The sequence below is a fragment of the Rhipicephalus microplus genome, chromosome 1 (genome assembly GCF_043290135.1).
Source record: "Rhipicephalus microplus isolate Deutch F79 chromosome 1, USDA_Rmic, whole genome shotgun sequence".
Taxonomy (NCBI): domain Eukaryota; kingdom Metazoa; phylum Arthropoda; class Arachnida; order Ixodida; family Ixodidae; genus Rhipicephalus; species Rhipicephalus microplus.
This window is the reverse complement of record NC_134700.1, coordinates 14,090,077-14,102,181: the sequence shown is the minus strand read 5'-3', so window position 1 is coordinate 14,102,181 and position 12,105 is coordinate 14,090,077. Positions and strand designations below refer to the sequence as shown.

General features: G+C 41.7%; 2 non-coding genes across 2 annotated transcripts; both read left to right on the top strand.

Moving 5' to 3' along the window:
• Positions 1 to 1,762: 1,762 nt before the first annotated feature.
• On the top strand, positions 1,763 to 1,835 carry TRNAK-CUU (transfer RNA lysine (anticodon CUU)). Its single transcript has one exon. It is a non-coding gene; the product is annotated as a tRNA-Lys (tRNA).
• An 837-nt stretch (positions 1,836 to 2,672) lies between these two features.
• Positions 2,673 to 2,745, top strand: TRNAK-CUU (transfer RNA lysine (anticodon CUU)). Its single transcript has one exon. It is a non-coding gene; the product is annotated as a tRNA-Lys (tRNA).
• Positions 2,746 to 12,105: the final 9,360 nt, after the last annotated feature.

Sequence of the window (12,105 nt, the reverse complement as noted above, 5' to 3'; positions counted from 1 at the left end):
TTCCTGCCCACGGCTGGTTACTTTTTCATCCACTTTTCTTTCTTCCTATTTACATTCCATTGGTTCTAATAACTTCCCCTGTACATTCCTTGGCATTACTGTCTGTTAGATCTCATTAATATTGTGTTAAAACACGGAAAAACGAGCCCTTAGGTATACACTTTTTTCCCTTATTTCATTGAACGAGGGTCTCGTACTGGCAGACTTGGTGTGTTTAGGTTGTATAAGAGGGACAATTATTCAGCTGCCCGCTCATAATAAGTTAACGTGCTACGTGACGCCAAACATGCGCATAAGAGTGTTTTCACAATCGTTGTTTTGCTTATAGATGGTGCTGACTGTCACTCCTACTTCTAAATTCACAGATAAACTCAAAAAAGTAGATGGAGGGAAGGCCGCTGTGGTAGCTCAGTGGTTAGAGCATCGAACGCGTTATTCGAAGGTCATACGTTCGATTCCTGCCCACGGCTGGTTATTTTTTCATCCAATTTTCTTTCTTCTTATTTACATTTCATTGGTTCCAATAACTTCCCCTGTACATTCCTTGGCATTACTGTCTGTTAGATCTCATTAATATTGTGTTAAAACACGGAAAAACGAGCCCTTAGGTGTAGACGTCTTCCCCTTATGTCAATGAACGAGGGTCTCGTACTGGCAGACTTGGTGTATTTAGGTTGTATAAGAGGGACAATTAATCAGCTGCGCGCTCATAATAAGTTCACGTGCTACGTGACGCCAAACATGCGCATAAGAGTGTTTTCACAATCGTCGTTTTGCCTATAGATGGTGCTGACTGTCACTCCTACTTCTGCATTCACAGATAAACTCAAAAAAGTAGATGGAGGGAAGGCCGCTGTGGTAGATCAGTGGTTAGAGCATCGAACGCGTTATTCGAAGGTCATAGGTTCGATTCCTGCCCACGGCTGGTTATTTTTTCATCCACTTTTCTTTCTCCTTATTTACATTCCATTGGTTCTAATAACTTCCCTTGTACATTCCTTGGCATTACTGTCTGTTAGATCTCATTAAGATTGTGTTAAAACACGGAAAAACGAGCCTTTAGGTATACACTTCTTTCCCTTATTTCATTGAACGAGTGTCTCGAACTGGCAGAATGGGCGTGTTTAGGTTGTATAAGAGGGACAATTAGGCAGCTGCCCGCTCATAATAAGTTCACGTGCTACGTGACGCCAAACATGCGCATAAGAATGTTTTCACAATCGTCGTTTTGCTTATAGATGGTGCTGACTGTCACTCCTACTTCTAAATTCACAGATAAACTCAAAAAAGTAGATGGAGGGAAGGCCGCTGTGGTAGCTCAGTGGTTAGAGCATCGAACGCGTTATTCGAAGGTCATAGGTTCGATTCCTGCCCACGGCTGTTTATTTTTTTATCCAATTTTCTTTCTTCTTATTTACATTCCATTGGTTCTAATAACTTCCCCTGTACATTCCTTGGCATTACTGTCTGTTAGATCTCATTAAGATTGTGTTAAAACACGGAAAAACGAGCCCTTAGGTATACACTTCTTTCCGTTATTTCATTGAACAAGGGTCTCGTACTCGCTGAATTGGTGTGTTTAGGTTGTATAAGAGGGACAAATAATCAGCTGCCCGCTGATAATAAGTTCACGTGCTACGTGACGCCAAACATGTGCATAAGTGTCTTTTCACATTCGTCGTTTGGCTCATAGATGGCGCTGACAGTCACTCCTACTTCTATATTTACATATAAACTCAAAAAAGTGGATGGAGGGAAGGCCGCTGTGGTAGCTCAGTGGTTAGAGCATCGAACGCTTTATTCGAAGGTCGCAGGTTCGATTGCTGCCCACGGCTGGTTACTTTTTCATCCACTTTTCTTTCTTCCTATTTACATTCCATTGGTTCTAATAACTTCCCCTGTACATTTCTTGCCATTACTGTCTGTTAGATCTCATTATTATTGTGTTAAAACACGGAAAAACGAGCCCTTAGGTATACACTTCTTTCCCTTATTTCATTGAACGAGTGTCTCGAACTGGCAGAATTGGCGTGTTTAGGTTGTATAAGAGGGACAATTAGTCAGCTGCCCGCTCATAATAAGTTCACGTGCTACGTGACGCCAAACATGCGCATAAGAATGTTTTCACAATCGTCGTTTTGCTTATAGATGGTGCTGACTGTCACTCCTACTTCTAAATTCACAGATAAACTCAAAAAAGTAGATGGAGGGAAGGCCGCTGTGGTAGCTCAGTGGTTAGAGCATCGAACGCGTTATTCGAAGGTCATAGGTTCGATTCCTGCCCACGGCTGTTTATTTTTTCATCCAATTTTCTTTCTTCTTATTTACATTCCATTGGTTCTAATAACTTCCCCTGTACATTCCTTGGCATTACTGTCTGTTAGATCTCATTAAGATTGTGTTAAAACACGAAAAAACGAGCCCTTAGGTATACACTTCTTTCCGTTATTTCATTGAACAAGGGTCTCGTACTCGCTGAATTGGTGTGTTTAGGTTGTATAAGAGGGACAAATAATCAGCTGCCCGCTGATAATAAGTTCACGTGCTACGTGACGCCAAACATGTGCATAAGTGTCTTTTCACATTCGTTGTTTGGCTCATAGATGGCGCTGACTGTCACTCCTACTTCTATATTCACATATAAACTCAAAAAAGTGGATGGAGGGAAGGCCGCTGTGGTAGCTCAGTGGTTAGAGCATCGAACGCTTTATTCGAAGGTCGCAGGTTCGATTCCTGCCCACGGCTGGTTACTTTTTCATCCACTTTTCTTTCTTCCTATTTACATTCCATTGGTTCTAATAACTTCCCCTGTACATTTCTTGCCATTACTGTCTGTTAGATCTCATTATTATTGTGTTAAAACACGGAAAAACGAGCCCTTAGGTATACACTTCTTTCCCTTATTTCATTGAACGAGTGTCTCGTACTGGCAGAATTGGTGTGTTTAGGCTGTATAAGAGGGAAAATTAGTCAGCTGCCACTCATAATAGGTTCACGTGCTACGTGACGCCAAACATGCGAATAAGAGTGTTTTTGCATTCGTTGTTTGGCTTATAGATGGCGCCGACTGTCACTCCTACTTTTAAATTCACATATAAAGTAAAAAAAAGTGGATGGAGGGAAGGCCGCTGTGGTAGCTCAGTGCTTAGAGCATCGAACGCGTTATCCGAAGGTCGTAGGTTCATTTCCTGCCCACGGCTGGTTATTTTTTCATCCACTTTGCTTTTTTCTTATTTACATTTCATTGGTTCCAATAACTTCCCCTGTACATTCCTCGGCATTACTGTCTGTTAGATCTCAATAATATTGTGTTAAAACACGGAAAAACGAGCCCTTAGGGGTACACTTCTTCCCCTTATGTCAATGAACGAGGGTCTCGTATTGGCAGACTTGGTGTGTTTAGGTTGTATAAGAGGGACAATTATTCAGCTGCCCGCTCATAATAAGTTCACGTGCTACGTGACGCCAAGCATGCGCATAGGAGTGTTTTCACATTCGTCGTTTGGCCTATAGATGGCGCTGACTGTCACTTCTTCTAAAATCACATATAAATTAAAAAAAGCCGCTGTGGTAGCTCAGTGGTTAGAGCATCGAACGCGTTACTCGAAGGTCGTAGGTTCGATTCCTGCCCACGACTGGTTATTTTTTCATCCACTTTTCTTTTTTCTTATTTACATTTCATTGGTTCCAATAACTTCCCCTGTACATTCCTCGGCATTACTGTCTGTTAGATCTCAATAATATTGTGTTAAAACACGGAAAAACGAGCCCTTAGGTATACACTTCTTTCCGTTATTTCATTGAACAAGGGTCTCGTACTCGCTGAATTGGTGTGTTTAGGTTGTATAAGAGGGACAAATAATCAGCTGCCCGCTGATAATAAGTTCACGTGCTACGTGATGCCAAACATGCGCATAAGAGTGTTTTCACATTCGTCGTTTGGCTTATAGATGGCGCTGACTGTCGCTCCTACTTCCAAATTCACATATAAACTCAAAAAAGTGGATGAAGGGAAGGCCGCTGTGGTAGCTCAGTGGTTAGACCATCGAACGCATTATTTGAAGGGCGTAGGTTCGATTTCTGCCCACGGCTGGTTATTTTTCCATCCACTTTTCTTTCTTCTTATTTACATTCCATTGGTTCTAATAACTTCCCCTGTACACTCCTTGGCATGACTGTCTGTTAGATCTCATTAATATTGTGTTAAAACACGTAAAAACGAGCCCTTAGGTATACACTTCTTTCCCTTATTTCATTGAACGAGGGTCTCGTATTGGCAGACTCTGTGTGTTTAGGTTGTATAAGAGGGACAATTAATCAGCTGCCCGCTCATAATAAGTTTATGTGCTACATGACGCCAAACATGCGCATAAGAGTGTTTTCACATTCGTCGTTTGGCCTATAGATGGCGCTGACTGTTACTCCTTCTTCTAAGTTCACATATAAACTAAAAAAAGTGTATGGAAGGAAGGCCGTTGTGGTAGCTCAGTGGTTAGAGCTACGAACGCGTTATTCGAAGGTCGCAGGTTCGATTCCTGCCCACGGCTGGTTACTTTTTCATCCACTTTTCTTTCTTCCTATTTACATTCCATTGGTTCTAATAACTTCCCCTGTACATTCCTTGGCATTACTGTCTTAGATCTCATTAATATTGTGTTAAAACACGGAAAAACGAGCCCTTAGGTATACACTTTTTTCCCTTATTTCATTGAACGAGGGTCTCGTACTGGCAGACTTGGTGTCTTTAGGTTGTATAAGAGGGACAATTATTCAGCTGCCCGCTCATAATAAGTTCACGTGCTACGTGACGCCAAACATGCGAATAAGAGTGTTTTCACAATTGTCGTTTTGCTTATAGATGGTGCTGACTGTCACTCCTACTTCTAAATTCACAGATAAACTCAAAAAAGTAGATGGAGGGAAGGCCGCTGTGGTAGCTAACTGATTAAAGCATCGAACACGTTATTCCAAGGTGTTAGGTTCGATTCCTGCCCACGGCTGGTTATTTTTTCATCCACTTTTCTTTCTTCTCATTTACATTCCATTGGTTCTAATACCTTCCCCTGTACATTCCTTGGCATTACTATCTGTTAGATCTCATTAATAGTGTGTAAAAACACGGAAAAACGCGCCCTTACGTATAAACTTCTTTCCCTTATTTCATTGAATGAGGGTCTCGTACTGGTGGACTTGGTGTGTTTAGGTTGTATAAGAGGGACAATTAATCAGCTGTGCGCTCATAATAAGTTCACGTGCTACGTGACGCCAAACATGCGCATAAGAGTGTTTTCACAATCGTCGTTTTGCTTATAGATGGTTCTGACTGTCACTCCTACTTCTAAATTCACAGATAAACTAAAAAAAGTAGATGGAGGGAAGGCTGCTGTGGTAGATCAGTGGTTAGAGCATCGAACGCGTTATTAGAAGGTCGTAGGTTCGATTTCTGCCCACGGCTGGTTAGTTTTTCATCAACTTTTCGTTCTTCCTATTTACATTCGATTGGAACTAATAACTTCCCCTGTACATTCCATGCCATTACTGTCTGTTAGATCTCATTATTATTGTGTTAAAACACAGAAAAACGAGCCCTTAGAAATACACTTCTTTCCCTTATTTCATTGATCGAGTGTCTCGTACTGGCAGAATTGGTGTGTTTAGGTTGTATAAGAGGGACAATGGGTCAGCTGCCGGCTCATAATAAGTTCACGTGCTACGTGACGCCAAACATGCGAATAAGAGTGTTTTCACATTCGTTGTTTGGCTTATAGATGGCGCCGACTGTCACTCCTACTTCCAAATTCACATACAAACTAAAAAAGTGGATGGAGGGAAGGCCGCTGTGGTAGCTCAGTGGTTAGAGCATCGAACGCGTTATCCAAAGGTCGTAGGTTCGATTCCTGCCCACGGCTGGTTATTCTTTCATCCACTTTTCTTTTTTCTTATTTACATTTCATTGGTTCCAATAACTTCCCCTGTACATTCCTTGGCATTACTGTCTGTTAGATCTCATTAATATTGTGTTAAAACACGGAAAAACGAGTCCTTAGGTGTAAACTTGTTCCCCTTATGTCAATGAACGAGGGTCTCGTACTGGCAGACTTGGTGTGTTTAGGTTGTATAACAGGGACAATTATTCAGCTGCCCGCTCATAATAAGTTCACGTGCTACGTGACGCCAAACATGTGCATAAGTCCTGGACTGCTGGGATGCAGTCTTTTTCTGGTATGTTCTTCAAAGGACTTTGAAAAAGGATCGGCCTCTCGATGCCTATGGCATCAGATTTCTACCAGTATCAAATGAAGAAGGAATACCTTTCGACCTAGTTATGTTACTGGGCCTACACGGTATATGGCAATCTAGAATGGCGGTGCGCCATGCTGATGTTAATGCACGTCCGGTTAGGCAATATTTCTTTCAATCTGTCTGTTCGTTCGTGGAAGCACAAAAGGTTCAACAAGAGGTGCCCGAATGGCTTCATCAAGTAGAAAGCCTTCTACAGATGAAGGAATTTTAAAAAGCCTGTTAAATATGATGCTTTTTACCCCTTTTTTGTTTCATGTTTCTACTTTGTTTGATGTATATATGTGTGTGAATGTTGTATGTAAACAGGCAATAAAGAAAAAAAAAGCCAAACATGTGCATAAGTGTCTTTTCACATTCGTCGTTTGGCTCATAGATGGCGCTGACTGTCACTCCTACTTCTATATTCGCACATAAACTCAAAAAAGTGGATGGAGGGAAGGCCACTGTGGTAGCTCAGTGGTTAGAGCATCGAACGCGTTATTCGAAGGTCGCAGGTTCGATTCCTGCCCAAGGCTGGTTACTTTTTCATCCACTTTTCTTTCTTCCTATTTACATTCCATTGGTTCTAATAACTTCCCCTGTACATTTCTTGCCATTACTGTCTGTTAGATCTCATTATTATTGTGTTAAAACACGGAAAAACGAGCCCTTATACATACACTTTTTTCCCTTATTTCATTGAACGAGGGTCTCGTACTGGCAGACTTGGTTTCTTTAGGTTGTATAAGAGGGACAATTAAACAGCTGCGCGCTCATAATAAGTTCACGTGCTACGTGACGCCAAACTTGCGCATAAGAGTGTTTTTGCATTCGTTGTTTGGCTTATAGATGGCGCCGACTGTCACTCCTACTTTTAAATTCACATATAAAGTAAAAAAAAGTGGATGGAGGGAAGGCCGCTGTGGTAGCTCAGTGCTTAGAGCATCGAACGCGTTATCCGAAGGTCGTAGGTTCATTTCCTGCCCACGGCTGGTTATTTTTTCATCCACTTTGCTTTTTTCTTATTTACATTTCATTGGTTCCAATAACTTCCCCTGTACATTCCTCGGCATTACTGTCTGTTAGATCTCAATAATATTGTGTTAAAACACGGAAAAACGAGCCCTTAGGGGTACACTTCTTCCCCTTATGTCAATGAACGAGGGTCTCGTATTGGCAGACTTGGTGTGTTTAGGTTGTATAAGAGGGACAATTATTCAGCTGCCCGCTCATAATAAGTTCACGTGCTACGTGACGCCAAGCATGCGCATAGGAGTGTTTTCACATTCGTCGTTTGGCCTATAGATGGCGCTGACTGTCACTTCTTCTAAAATCACATATAAATTAAAAAAAGCCGCTGTGGTAGCTCAGTGGTTAGAGCATCGAACGCGTTACTCGAAGGTCGTAGGTTCGATTCCTGCCCACGACTGGTTATTTTTTCATCCACTTTTCTTTTTTCTTATTTACATTTCATTGGTTCCAATAACTTCCCCTGTACATTCCTCGGCATTACTGTCTGTTAGATCTCAATAATATTGTGTTAAAACACGGAAAAACGAGCCCTTAGGTATACACTTCTTTCCGTTATTTCATTGAACAAGGGTCTCGTACTCGCTGAATTGGTGTGTTTAGGTTGTATAAGAGGGACAAATAATCAGCTGCCCGCTGATAATAAGTTCACGTGCTACGTGATGCCAAACATGCGCATAAGAGTGTTTTCACATTCGTCGTTTGGCTTATAGATGGCGCTGACTGTCGCTCCTACTTCCAAATTCACATATAAACTCAAAAAAGTGGATGAAGGGAAGGCCGCTGTGGTAGCTCAGTGGTTAGACCATCGAACGCATTATTTGAAGGGCGTAGGTTCGATTTCTGCCCACGGCTGGTTATTTTTCCATCCACTTTTCTTTCTTCTTATTTACATTCCATTGGTTCTAATAACTTCCCCTGTACACTCCTTGGCATGACTGTCTGTTAGATCTCATTAATATTGTGTTAAAACACGTAAAAACGAGCCCTTAGGTATACACTTCTTTCCCTTATTTCATTGAACGAGGGTCTCGTATTGGCAGACTCTGTGTGTTTAGGTTGTATAAGAGGGACAATTAATCAGCTGCCCGCTCATAATAAGTTCACGTGCTACGTGACGCCAAACATGCGAATAAGAGTGTTTTCACATTCGTTGTTTGGCTTATAGATGGCGCCGACTGTCACTCCTACTTCCAAATTCACATACAAACTAAAAAAGTGGATGGAGGGAAGGCCGCTGTGGTAGCTCAGTGGTTAGAGCATCGAACGCGTTATCCAAAGGTCGTAGGTTCGATTCCTGCCCACGGCTGGTTATTCTTTCATCCACTTTTCTTTTTTCTTATTTACATTTCATTGGTTCCAATAACTTCCCCTGTACATTCCTTGGCATTACTGTCTGTTAGATCTCATTAATATTGTGTTAAAACACGGAAAAACGAGTCCTTAGGTGTAAACTTGTTCCCCTTATGTCAATGAACGAGGGTCTCGTACTGGCAGACTTGGTGTGTTTAGGTTGTATAACAGGGACAATTATTCAGCTGCCCGCTCATAATAAGTTCACGTGCTACGTGACGCCAAACATGTGCATAAGTCCTGGACTGCTGGGATGCAGTCTTTTTCTGGTATGTTCTTCAAAGGACTTTGAAAAAGGATCGGCCTCTCGATGCCTATGGCATCAGATTTCTACCAGTATCAAATGAAGAAGGAATACCTTTCGACCTAGTTATGTTACTGGGCCTACACGGTATATGGCAATCTAGAATGGCGGTGCGCCATGCTGATGTTAATGCACGTCCGGTTAGGCAATATTTCTTTCAATCTGTCTGTTCGTTCGTGGAAGCACAAAAGGTTCAACAAGAGGTGCCCGAATGGCTTCATCAAGTAGAAAGCCTTCTACAGATGAAGGAATTTTAAAAAGCCTGTTAAATATGATGCTTTTTACCCCTTTTTTGTTTCATGTTTCTACTTTGTTTGATGTATATATGTGTGTGAATGTTGTATGTAAACAGGCAATAAAGAAAAAAAAAGCCAAACATGTGCATAAGTGTCTTTTCACATTCGTCGTTTGGCTCATAGATGGCGCTGACTGTCACTCCTACTTCTATATTCGCACATAAACTCAAAAAAGTGGATGGAGGGAAGGCCACTGTGGTAGCTCAGTGGTTAGAGCATCGAACGCGTTATTCGAAGGTCGCAGGTTCGATTCCTGCCCAAGGCTGGTTACTTTTTCATCCACTTTTCTTTCTTCCTATTTACATTCCATTGGTTCTAATAACTTCCCCTGTACATTTCTTGCCATTACTGTCTGTTAGATCTCATTATTATTGTGTTAAAACACGGAAAAACGAGCCCTTATACATACACTTTTTTCCCTTATTTCATTGAACGAGGGTCTCGTACTGGCAGACTTGGTTTCTTTAGGTTGTATAAGAGGGACAATTAAACAGCTGCGCGCTCATAATAAGTTCACGTGCTACGTGACGCCAAACTTGCGCATAAGAGTGTTTTTGCATTCGTTGTTTGGCTTATAGATGGCGCCGACTGTCACTCCTACTTTTAAATTCACATATAAAGTAAAAAAAAGTGGATGGAGGGAAGGCCGCTGTGGTAGCTCAGTGCTTAGAGCATCGAACGCGTTATCCGAAGGTCGTAGGTTCATTTCCTGCCCACGGCTGGTTATTTTTTCATCCACTTTGCTTTTTTCTTATTTACATTTCATTGGTTCCAATAACTTCCCCTGTACATTCCTCGGCATTACTGTCTGTTAGATCTCAATAATATTGTGTTAAAACACGGAAAAACGAGCCCTTAGGGGTACACTTCTTCCCCTTATGTCAATGAACGAGGGTCTCGTATTGGCAGACTTGGTGTGTTTAGGTTGTATAAGAGGGACAATTATTCAGCTGCCCGCTCATAATAAGTTCACGTGCTACGTGACGCCAAGCATGCGCATAGGAGTGTTTTCACATTCGTCGTTTGGCCTATAGATGGCGCTGACTGTCACTTCTTCTAAAATCACATATAAATTAAAAAAAGCCGCTGTGGTAGCTCAGTGGTTAGAGCATCGAACGCGTTACTCGAAGGTCGTAGGTTCGATTCCTGCCCACGACTGGTTATTTTTTCATCCACTTTTCTTTTTTCTTATTTACATTTCATTGGTTCCAATAACTTCCCCTGTACATTCCTCGGCATTACTGTCTGTTAGATCTCAATAATATTGTGTTAAAACACGGAAAAACGAGCCCTTAGGTATACACTTCTTTCCGTTATTTCATTGAACAAGGGTCTCGTACTCGCTGAATTGGTGTGTTTAGGTTGTATAAGAGGGACAAATAATCAGCTGCCCGCTGATAATAAGTTCACGTGCTACGTGATGCCAAACATGCGCATAAGAGTGTTTTCACATTCGTCGTTTGGCTTATAGATGGCGCTGACTGTCGCTCCTACTTCCAAATTCACATATAAACTCAAAAAAGTGGATGAAGGGAAGGCCGCTGTGGTAGCTCAGTGGTTAGACCATCGAACGCATTATTTGAAGGGCGTAGGTTCGATTTCTGCCCACGGCTGGTTATTTTTCCATCCACTTTTCTTTCTTCTTATTTACATTCCATTGGTTCTAATAACTTCCCCTGTACACTCCTTGGCATGACTGTCTGTTAGATCTCATTAATATTGTGTTAAAACACGTAAAAACGAGCCCTTAGGTATACACTTCTTTCCCTTATTTCATTGAACGAGGGTCTCGTATTGGCAGACTCTGTGTGTTTAGGTTGTATAAGAGGGACAATTAATCAGCTGCCCGCTCATAATAAGTTTATGTGCTACATGACGCCAAACATGCGCATAAGAGTGTTTTCACATTCGTCGTTTGGCCTATAGATGGCGCTGACTGTTACTCCTTCCTCTAAGTTCACATATAAACTAAAAAAAGTGTATGGAAGGAAGGCCGTTGTGGTAGCTCAGTGGTTAGAGCTACGAACGCGTTATTCGAAGGTCGCAGGTTCGATTCCTGCCCACGGCTGGTTACTTTTTCATCCACTTTTCTTTCTTCCTATTTACATTCCATTGGTTCTAATAACTTCCCCTGTACATTCCTTGGCATTACTGTCTTAGATCTCATTAATATTGTGTTAAAACACGGAAAAACGAGCCCTTAGGTATACACTTTTTTCCCTTATTTCATTGAACGAGGGTCTCGTACTGGCAGACTTGGTGTCTTTAGGTTGTATAAGAGGGACAATTATTGAGCTGCCCGCTCATAATAAGTTCACGTGCTACGTGACGCCAAACATGCGAATAAGAGTGTTTTCACAATTGTCGTTTTGCTTATAGATGGTGCTGACTGTCACTCCTACTTCTAAATTCACAGATAAACTCAAAAAAGTAGATGGAGGGAAGGCCGCTGTGGTAGCTAACTGATTAGAGCATCGAACACGTTATTCCAAGGTGTTAGGTTCGATTCCTGCCCACGGCTGGTTATTTTTTCATCCACTTTTCTTTCCTCTCATTTACATTCCATTGGTACTAATAACTTCCCCTGTACATTCCATGCCATTACTGTGTGTTAGATCTCATTATTATTGTGTTAAAACACGGAAAAACGAACCCTTAGGTATACACTTCTTTCCCTTATTTCATTGAACGAGGGTCTCGTACTGGTGGACTTGGTGTGTTTAGGTTGTATAAGAGGGACAATTAAACAGCTGCGCGCTCATAATAAGTTCACGTGCTACGTGACGCCAAACTTGCGCATAAGAGTGTTTTTGCATTCGTTGTTTGGCTTATAGATGGCGC